Consider the following 11020-nt stretch of genomic DNA (forward strand, 5'->3'; position numbering starts at 1 on the left):
CCGCCAGCTGTAACAAGTATTCATTCCCAAAAACGCGTCACAGGCTCATCTGTCATTAAGAGCCCAGCCTGCCAGCAGCTGAGCAGGAGTCAGCAGTGAAGGGCAGCTGCAGGGCTGCTTCCTTTCACAGTGGTCTATTCTCCCCAAAAGCCACGGGGGAGATGCATGGGTAAAACCCCCCAGGCACCGGGGAAAACGTTGCCCACCATCTCTTACCAGCCACTAAGATGGAAAGCGCAGTCTGCGTTTTCACCCACCATCGCACAAAACCTTTCCTGAAGCAGGATCTACTGAAAACACAGGGCCTTCAGGAGAACACAGTTAGCTGATCACAAAAACCCCATACATAACCCCTCTGTACATTAATAATTCACTTCAATCACCAACTCAAGAACTTCACAGATATGATCTGGCAGCATTATGAAAGAGGTGTTTCAGCAATAGCGTGGGGCAAGAGCAGCACTGCACATTTCCACAGCGATGCTCTGACACTAGGAAACGTCAGCCCTGATCTCGCAGAATAACGAAGCATTGTACAGCGCACTGTGGAGTCCTTGAGACAACAAACATCTAGCCTGCTCAGTTCCCGGAGTAAAAATACTCTTTCTTTTTTTCCTCCCCTTCCCCCCCCCCCCAGTCTGCTGGCTCTGAAAAATGCAAAAGAGGCTCAGAAAGCCATTTTCTGCATTTTTTGTCTGGCTCATGCATTATCATCATCATTTACTGCCCTCAAGGGGATTGCACAGGTGTGACTGAAAATTTGGCTCTTCCTTTTAAACTTTTGTTATCAGCTTTACTGAAGATGATCTTGCTGGAATAAATGCCAGCCTGCTCTCCTGGAGAGGAACTCGCTCGAAGCTGCTGGCAGAAATCAAGCTGGGGGTGGAAGGATGGGGGTGTCACCAACGGGGAACATACAGATCCTCGTAGCTTCTGTTGGAGTGCAAATACAGCCAGCAGTTGGACCTAGACTTTTTTTTTCCCCCTAAAAAATACACCATTGCCCTAATTAATGTTTCCATTCATTTAGCTGAAAAACAAGTTAAACAAAGAAGGTCACCCGGTGTTCCTATCAATGCCTGACTAGGAGGATACAGGCAGAACAAATGCATTTAAATAAAACTCTAGAAGAGATGTGACAAGAGAAAGGCAGTTTAGCTCAATTAAAGAGAGCTGTCACAGGGATTTGATTCTCAGAATACGGAACTATTGATTAAACAGGAATTAAAGCTCCAAAACAGAAAGGTTTCAAGGTCTTTGCTGTGAGGATATACATCAGGAGAGAGGCAGGGCTCCTTCAGCACCAGAAGAGCTCTGGCTTTGTTGCTTCCTAGGAAACAGGAGCAGCAAAGGGAGCAGAATGCTTTCTGTTAAACCTATGAATAATTTTGGCAAGGATACAAGGTCAATGACAATACAGAGTAGGATCACAAACTTCAATCAACAGGTAGCTTTGGCATACTCAGGTAAAGAAAACCCACCATAAGTTCTCAAATATTTTAGGAGTATATGGGGAGAGAGGCCTGGTCAGTGGGCAGGTTTCAGTCCATCAGCAGGAGGTCTCCAACGATACCTGGTCTGAGCCCGAACCAGTGTCCAAAGTGAATGAGACTGTTCAAGGAATCAGTCTCAACCTGTCCCAGGATATGAGTCCCCTGAGCAGTAACAAGCCCCAGGGTTAGCAATCACGGCAACCCAAGAGAGAGATGTCTATTACAACGGGATTGCCACTCTGCCCCAAAAGCCAGTCCTTAAAGGTCAAGGCTGAGGAGCTTTCATTGGCAAAGCCATCTGTTTGTTTCTGTCCCAATCCAGGCAAAATATGCTCTGGATAAAATCACAAGATTTCATTTTCCAAGCCTCAAAGTCTGTAACAGCACTGAATTAACTTCAAAAGGTCTTGACTAGAAGAGATGCAATTTAGGTGGCAACACAAGCAGCATCGTTTCCAACAGCTTCATCTGGAGGTACTGCAGGTACCTGAGCCTCACGCCATCACTGCGGGGATGCCTGCGCAGAACCACAGGCCAACTTCTGCAAATGGTGCGTGGCTGCTAAAGCAAACACCGCTGAATCGCTCATTCCCAGGCTGAATTACTGCTAATGAGGATAGCATGTTTTCTTCCTCTCCTTCACACCAGCCTCCTCCAGCAAGAGGAAAGGCTTGTGCCTGTTCGCACTAACAAAACGCTCGGTGCAAAGCGCAACTCTCACAATACATCAGCACATTTTCATTCTACGGTAGCGCTCGGTAATTAATACGGAAAGAGAGGGTGTGGTTTTTTTTCTAAATTACTTATTCCTGAAGTCTGAACATATTTTAACCTTCCTTTTCGGCAGATAAACTCTGTCTCATTTGCAGCTAAGCTCAGCCTCCCCTCCTTTAACACACACTAAACTATTTTGATTAATGAAAGAGTAGGAACAAACCAGTTCCAAGTGTTTTCTATACAGCTCAACTGCTCTTTCAGTTTCAACTCACGCCTAGATAATTATATCACAGCTCTGAGTGCCCCCACCCTTCTGCTGCACTTGGGGAATACTGGAAAGATAAGTCTTTTCTTAATTATTAAATGTAAATAGCTCATTAAATATAATCCAATTACTTTAATTGTAAGAAAAAGGAAGTAATTACAATATGTACATGTATTCTTGCCTGAACAGTTTTAATATCTTAAATGAATCTTTGCAGCATTAATATTTTAAGTTAACCTTTGACACGAGGAAAAAACCAAAGACATTGACTCCCTGATATTTTCCAGAAGTGTTATATCTGCTGGGATTTCTGTCACAAAAAACCAAGAGAACAGCCTTGAGCATCTAGATTAAAATGGTTTATGAACAGCGTCTTAATAAAGTCAAAATAACACATGGGTTTTCTATTGCGGAAGGAAAAAAAAAAAAAAGATACGCATATGATGACACATTAAGACCCTGGATATGCTTTTTGGATCTCAGGAGTCAAGTGAGATGGGTAGTACTATGAACTCAGGAGAACAGGCAGGTGCCCACCCCACCAGTACCAAAAGCCACCACGTATCTGGGGTTTTCCAGGCAGTTCTCCCTTCCCACGCCTACAGTTTGTCCTGTCCAAAGGTGGGAAGAGGAACCAGGGCTGGGGGAGAAGGGGCCTGCCCCATGTCTGGGATTACCCCGTTCTTCTGTAGAGGTGCCCAGCGAGGCAACCCCACAGAAACACTGAATCTGGTTTTTGTGCACGTACGAGCCATCTGTGCAACGTACGGGCATGGCGCATGATCCCAGGCTGCCATTTGGGATTTGCAGGCAGAGCTACAGGAAGCTGTGAGTAGCAGTCTTCTGGTTTTGCTCAACAGCATGACAATCCTTGGACTCACTTTCTCCATCCATGCAGCCAGCGGGACCAAACAACCTTCCAGGCAGACTTCAGCAAGGCCCCACTGTTTCAATCAGCCCCCCTGGTCTGACAGAGCAGGGTCAAATTTCAGCTTGGACGTGGTGACAGATGCCTGTGTAATCTCCTTGGGACAGTCAGAAAAATATTCTTTTTAAGCTGTAGTTGTTTCCATTTTGCATGTTCTGAGCCCAGCAGTGATCTCACCTTATGTAATCTACAGTGCAAACTCCAGGCTCTGGACCATCCAAAAGTATTTCAGAGTGTCTGAAACCATCACTTATTGAACCGATCTTTTCGGGAGAAGAGAGATTAGACTGTATTAGGGATGCTAAAGATGCAAGTGTTTCTATCAAAGCTCACCACAAGGTCTATAATAAGCTGCTTTATGGAAACCTCTCATGTGAAGCCAGACCCTAGATGTAACCTCCTTGATACAATATTGAATTCTCAATAGCAACCAAAAGGCTATTTTGTATAAGTTAATTACACACATTTTTAATTTAGCCTCCAAAAGGGAAGCGGCCAGTTATTTCATGCTGCCCTAGACACAAGGTAAAGGTTTTACACAAGCTGTGTTTACAGCTATATGCCTTCCTCCAGCAAAGGATCAGCTCAGCAGCTGTTGGTATTGAAAGAACAGGATCTGGGTGTGTGCACGGTTCTCTCTCGCCTTTTTTTTTTTTTTTTTTATTTTTTTGCAGCTGCAAGGCCAAAACCATAAGAGTGTGTGCTTTTTCTTACGGTGCACAAAAGCAGGGTGCCTGAAAGGGAACTCGCTTCCGCTCTGGCAGGCACTCAACCAACTATTTGCTGGGCTAAGGGGTGGTCGGGGAACTTTCACCCATCCATTCAGCCAGGGCTGCTATTCCCCCTCCCTCCCAATTAAATCCCATTTTTTGCACTCCATGCATGAACCGCAGCTACACCAATACATCAGATATTGTGGCTGATAGCCTTCTCTGAATGCCACTTAAAGCCCTCCAGTGCAGAGCTGACTGAAAGCAAAGCATCATTCATTCTTTGAGCAACAGAAAAAGACTTTTGCTATACAGAGACTTGAAGTAAGACTCTAAGAAGTAGGAAAAGGGCATCTGTGAAAAAAGGAAGTGAGAAATTAAAACCACATTCAATCTTATTAGCAGTTATACAACAGGTCAACAAAGTACTTTGCAAAACTCCACAGCATGTGAACAATTTATGCAGAACTCGCTCCTATGCGATCAGTGACACCAGCCCATTTGGCTATTACGGAAAAAAGCAAAGATTGTCAGCAACTATTTTAAATAGCCCAGCTGGGAGGGGAGATGGCTGGAGACATTACCTCCATGCCTTGCAGGGAGTACACTTACGAGATGAGAACAGGAGGAATATTCCCCCTCCTCCTCTTCCATCTGAAACATTTTCGCTCTCTAGGGATTTCCAGCATCTTATAAGCGAAGCCTCTTTGAAGTACCGCAAAGTGGCATTGCTCATCATTTCAGTAATGATAGTAAATAAGCTCCAGTATTTTGTTGATCCTTTTCCTTTTGCTTTACAAACAAAAGGTCAGAGTCATTAGCCCAGTTTTATGAGCAGGGAGAAATGGAGGCTCGGAAGAGGCAGATTGCTCTGTAACATCATCGGAAACGTCAGCGAACAAACAAGACAAGAAACCCTAAGCCACGGGACTTAAGAATAGCCATGCTAGGTCATCCAGCCTCCAGATAAACCAGCATTCTCTGTCCATCAGTGGCCAGATATCAGATGCATAAAGAAAAGAGCATGAGAACAAGGCAAGCACAGAGCAACAGTTCTCCCTGGTGTCCTTTTCCACGTTGCAGCACCCCACCGCACATTAAGACCACGCAGAAACAAACACTATTATTTAATTGTCCTTTATGGATTTCACTTCCGTAAACTGGTCTCATCAGTTTCTGAACTCATCTAAACCGTTGGCATCCATGAAATCCCAGGGCAGCAAGTCCCACATTTATCATACACTAGGTGAAAAAAACTTCCTTTGTGCCCTTCACTTTACAATTAGGAGATTTTAATCTCAAATCTATGTGTGTCTTTGCTTCATAAAGGAGTTGTTTGAATAAATGCATCACCATTCATATTAAACAAGCACCTTCCGGGAAGAAGGTTATCTAGCTGCATCAGACAACAGAAGAGAAGCTCTCAATTCTTACCAAGCACTTTCAGTAGAAACCAAAAAATAAACTCATGGTTCAGGCTTGATTTACTGCAGCAGTAAGAACAAACTATTTTTAGTGGACAGCTCTTTGCATGTTGTTCGGCCCATTCTCAACTGTGCACCACTTTCAACAGTAATGCAGGACAATCAGAACCTCCAGGACAACAGGTCACTAGTGATCTCAGAGCAGCTCCTCTAAAGCGGTGACCCAGCAACAGCCTCCCATGCAGAAATTTACGCCCTTAAGAACAAATGCTAACTGCTACTGCTTCACAGGCATCTCCCTTCTTCCTCTCTTGGCATCACAGCATCCTTTAAACCACCATTTCTCCCCAAAACAGGTCTGGGATACTGCTCTGTAAGAGGAGACAACACGGAAGCTGTCAAAGGAACAGAGCAGGTCGCCACTGACCGCATTTGTGGGAGACGAGTTGAGATTCCTGGTCCTTTAAATTTTCTTCATCAAAGCCCCTGGCAGATGCATACTTGCGATATGTCTGTGCTCCACCACTTCTCCAGCAGCAACATAATACCAGAAAGCTTTACTGTGATTTCAAGAATTAGGGTAGGATCTAGAGGAACTATTTCCCAGGCCCATTACTGCAGTGAAGGCGAGCTCAGGATGGAGAATGTGATTAACGCTTTGCACTGCTGCTGTACTGCTTGCTCAACAAAATAACATGGAAGTTCACGTTTCAGTTCTTCTGGGAGGGGACCTCCCCCCTACTGCCTCCCAGGCAGGAAAATAAAAATCCTGCAGACCTTCAGATGGAGAAACCAATCTTATATATAAATCAGAATCAGGCCTGAATCTGATAACCTTCTGTAGAAGCTCCTGTTAGCAAGCACTCCCTTTGCAGTGAAGCCTGATCAGCAGCACCAGTAGCCCCCCCTTCTCAAAAAGAAAACACACAGTCTTTTTATTACACAGAGTTGCAAAAATACAAAGGAAGTAAATGTCACCGGGGTGGTTCTGTTCTGAGCAGTCATTTGCTTATTACCCAGAAGCCATTTCCACATGCCTTTTTTTAAATCCAGTGTTTATAAATACCTAAAATATTTAAATAAATGTTAATCTGCGGTAACTAAGGGCCCAATCTCACAAATATTTGTCCTTGCACAGTGAGAATAAATACTCAAATACACAATTTCTTACTACAGATCCTATTAGAAGCAAGAGTGTGGCTGAAAACAGTAACACACCACAAGACAGGCTGGGAAAATAGTTGCATTTTGCTTTCCTAGATTTCCGCACAGTGAAAGTGTCACTTTTGGTTTGCCTCCTGTGCATTTTGCGCAGCATTACTTTAGAAACTACATAAAGGAGCAAGCCCAGCACTGAGCCGTCAGACAGTGGCCTGTTCTGGCTACTTGAACTCTCAGAAGCAGCTTTTGGCAGTGCATGTTTTTGCTGGGTGCTGGTGTCCCATTCTATATGGGGACAGCGGGAACTTTATACACAACACATGCAAACACAATCGCTATTCAATCCTTTTCCTGGTTTGTGACTGACTCGTGCAGCACATGCAGCAATGTATTTTGCTCAGCTGAATGACCAAGGGCTAAGTATTATCATCAAACCTAGCAGAGACAAAACAGAAACCTTAAAGTTAAACATTTGAGTCCAGAAAGCCCACAGAGAGAACCTATCTGGAAGGATTAAAGCCGAGTCTTACACTTGTTGAAATCTTCCTTATTACAGTCTGTCAAAGAAAACCAACCTGATTTTGTTGAAACATTAATCCTAACAACCTTCTTTGTTCTTCTATCACCACAAAAAATAAAAAAAAAACAGGAGATGGATTTGCTGCTCTAACTATATGCATATGAGGCAATCACTGAAGTTTTAACCCCTCCACCCACACTATGTGATTATCTAAGCTTTGTGAATGAAATCAACTTTTCCTAGACCAGCCCTGAAGAATGAGATATATTCAAAGCATGCTGAGAAACTGGGTTGGTAGTTATCATAAAGGTTGTATTCTTTTTAATGAATCACTGCTCACAAATACCTTCTGAGCTGTAACTTAAAAATACACCATTTCTGTTCGGTGTGTCACATTATTCATAGGGAAACCAGTTTTATACTCCGCTTAAAAGAACTTTACTATTAACTCATTACTTCAAACTCCAGCAGTGATATCTCTAAAGACATGAGGGCTGCAGTTCCAGCCTCTACCCTTCTTCAGCAAGCCACTCACTTCACAACACATTTCAAATAGGACTTGTACAAAAAGTAGCCAGAAACACACCAGATTTCCCTCTTTTTTTTTTTCCTGCAGCCTTAGCCTGCACCCTCCTACCCACCCCCCAGCATAGTTTTGTAAAACCCGAGCTTGAAAGATTTGTTAGGAATGTAGACCAGACAGAAGCTAAAGCAAGGAACAGTGGGTGAGCCTGCAGCCTGAGATCAGGCAGTGGCATCACACTGCTGCACAGCTGATTTTTTGCGGGGCTGGGAACAGGGGTGTGGGAACAGCAAAATGAAGCAGGGGTCTTGCTAACATCACCATGCAGCGGCTTGGAAAAACCTGATCAGCAGCAGACAGCTTGGAAAGGCTTTATCTTCACAGCTGTGAAGAGGAAGGAGTCTGACAGGCATGAGCCATCAGAAGGTTTGGTTTTTTAAAATAAAAAAAATGGAATTTGGGGCATTTACTTTTTGAACTTGTTACCAGACAGATAAAAAAAAAGTCACATTCCCTTCTGAAAGCAGTCAAAATATGCAGTTTAGGGAAAAGCTTGCATTCAGTTCAATCCTGGAAGTTTATCCTCTTACAACTCAAAGTACAGCAAGGCTTCACCTTGTCTCAGCTGGGCTGAGACAAACCTGCTCCTCACCCCAAACAGAACAAGGCTTTTAACCAAGCAGAAATCGATGCTTTGGAAGGCACAAGTCCTGGGTTTGACCCCCACCATCACCAACCCACCCAGGGACAATATTGACAACTGTAGCTTGACCAATGATCAGCATTAGGTGGGTCTTTAAAGCCTGCATCAAGCTCACTCACTCAAACTTCATGTTTTCAAGCACAATAGTTAAAAAAAAAAAAACAAACCCAAACAACAAAAATGCACAGAACTGGAGTGCCTGGCCAGCTCCACCCCACTTCCTGGATAAAACTTGTCCTTGGCTGTGAACGCAAGTGGATTTTCAAAGTCACTCTATCAACATTCTGTCTGTGTTTTCAGTGGGTAGATGTTAGCTTTGGTTTGTTTTTAACTAAGTTTTGGATTAAACTCTGTATCGGTTTCTATGACAAAAACCCACTCAAGGTCAATAAGGGGCAAATCAGAATGAAAAGTGTCGCAACGCAGCATTTTAAATTTCTGCAGCATTTAGTAGCAACTGATTCTGCAGATGTTTAAAACGGGTGGAAAACATAACTATTCCCCTTCCTCATGTGACCAAGCGTACTGACTTTAGTACTTCCCATAAAGTAACATTTTGCATCAGCTTTGTCACAGGGAGGCACACACACGCACACCCTGCTGGCTTCTCACATCTTTTACTTTCAACTTTTCCACCTCACAAGTCTTTGTGGGGCTGGACATGCAAGTGTGAAGGTTACAGAGGGCTCCATCAATGATGACCTTGTCTGCAGCCGGTGTACTTAATGAAAGTTTTCTATTGTTATTAATATAATTTTATGCCCACCAACATCTGCAGTGCTGAAAAACTTAGACTTTCAGTGTTTTCTAGTGTCTTACTGAAGAGGCCTACTCCTGGCATTACACACCACGCAGTCCCACCAGTGGTCTAATCTATGTAGAAGTGCCCAATTCTGCTGTTGCTACTAACGAAAGTAAAAGAGTAATGTCAAATGTGAAACTTTTGGCAGGAAAAAAATCCTACCATGGGAAGGTCCTTGAGGTCACATAACAGCTAACAGGGAGGAGCTGCAATCTCTTACCTTTCTCCAAAGGACATAGGCTCTTTGTATCCCAAAGCAGTAACCGCAACACAAACCTAAATGCTGGTGAGGTACAACCCCAAGGACATTCCTTAACAACTTATTCCTTCTCTGGAAGAAATATCATCTGAGGTCACCAGCAGGTCAGAGCATTTGACCAAACTACCCGACCATATCCTGTTACACCCTCCAAAGCTTCTTTTCAGACTGCACCTAGGGATTTAAGACTGGGGAAAACATTTTCCAAAGCACACTACAGCACCCACATAGACTTACCCCAAGTAGTTTTAGATTTTATGGGCTCATATGGCTAGTTAATGGTCAAGGGGCTTACACACATCCTTAAAGTATAGCCAGACACACTGAAGGGCGCACCCACTTGTGGGGCAGGAAGACAGCCAGGAGGGAGAAGTCGCTTTCACAGCAACGCTCCATGAGCGCAATCACCAGAACTTGCACCAACACGGGCAGCCAGCTCACACCCAGACAGACAGACTTTGTACACAGACATGCACACGTTTGCACAAGCACTGATGTCAAACCCGACAAAGGCTGCAGCCAGCCTGGGAAGGGAGGGACCCCCCTCCCCCAGCACAGCAGCACTGCCTCTCCCTTAGAGGAGACCCTGCAGCACCCCCACCCTTCTCCCCAGCTTCCCCAAACCATTCTCACTAAGTCAGACCTCCGTAATGGCCCCAGGACAGCAGACACCGGCGAAGCCTCGAGAGAGCCCGCCAGACCGGCATTTCCTTAACCCAACGCAGGGCTCTGTCCACCCCCCCGGGCAGGCCAGCCCTCCCCCTACACCCCAGCCCCTCCGGCCAGCCCGGCCCAGGGCACACACCCTGCACTGAGCCATGGCCCCTGGGAGGGGCTGGGCAAGTGTCAGCCCAGGGATGAAGCCAATTCCTTTTCCCCGTCCCCAGCCCGGGGCCAAGCCCGCCCCAAACCTCCCAGCCCGGGGGCACCAGGGCCCACACCAGCCCGGGACTCACTATGTGGCAGGAAACAGTGCCCCGCTCAGCCCGATAGCTCACTATTTGGCAAGGGCCTAGCGGCCCACCCCAGCGCCTCCGCCTCTCTCCCCCGGGAAGAGGCGGCCTAGGAAGCCCGGGGAGTCTCTGCTCGCCTCTCTCGTACTCACCCCCCTCCGCAGCTGTCCCCTCCGGCCCCCTCGGCTCGTTACCACCAGGGCGGGCCAGCCCGGCCGTCCGCCATTCCACAGCTCCCCCTCCCTGCCCTGACTGAGCCTCGCCCCGCCTCCTCCCGGCCGCCGGTCCGCTGCGCCATTGGCTAACCGGTCAAAGATCCTGCCGCGCTATTGGCTGCGTCTGGCTGTCTATCAAAGTCGCTCTACGCCACTTGCGTACGAAACTGGAGCAACAGAAGAACCCCACCCAAGCCGGCCGCGCAAAGAGCGTAAACAGGGAGGAACGTACCATTAGGGGATGTAGACGGGGAGAGCCCCGGGCAGGTTTGGGACAGGTTCCAGGGGCAGAGGAGAGAATCGCGACACCACGGCCATCCACGACATTTTTAAAACGCGTATCTGAG

General features: G+C 45.9%; 1 protein-coding gene across 2 annotated transcripts in view; it reads right to left on the bottom strand.

Moving 5' to 3' along the window:
- WASF2 (WASP family member 2) overlaps positions 1–10729 on the bottom strand; it is a 33474-nt gene extending 22745 nt beyond the window's left edge. Inside the window, exon 1 of one of the 2 annotated variants that reach the window (XM_069803251.1) lies at positions 10611–10729. The gene's annotated coding sequence lies outside the window, so the exon portion shown is untranslated. Of the gene's footprint in view, positions 1–10148; positions 10215–10610 lie in introns of those variants that run through there. The other variant, XM_069803252.1, reaches the window with a different exon arrangement.
- Between the last annotated feature and the right edge of the window lie 291 nt (positions 10730–11020).

The sequence above is a fragment of the Haliaeetus albicilla genome, chromosome 16, assembly GCF_947461875.1.
Source record: "Haliaeetus albicilla chromosome 16, bHalAlb1.1, whole genome shotgun sequence".
NCBI classification, from domain to species: Eukaryota; Metazoa; Chordata; class Aves; order Accipitriformes; family Accipitridae; genus Haliaeetus; species Haliaeetus albicilla.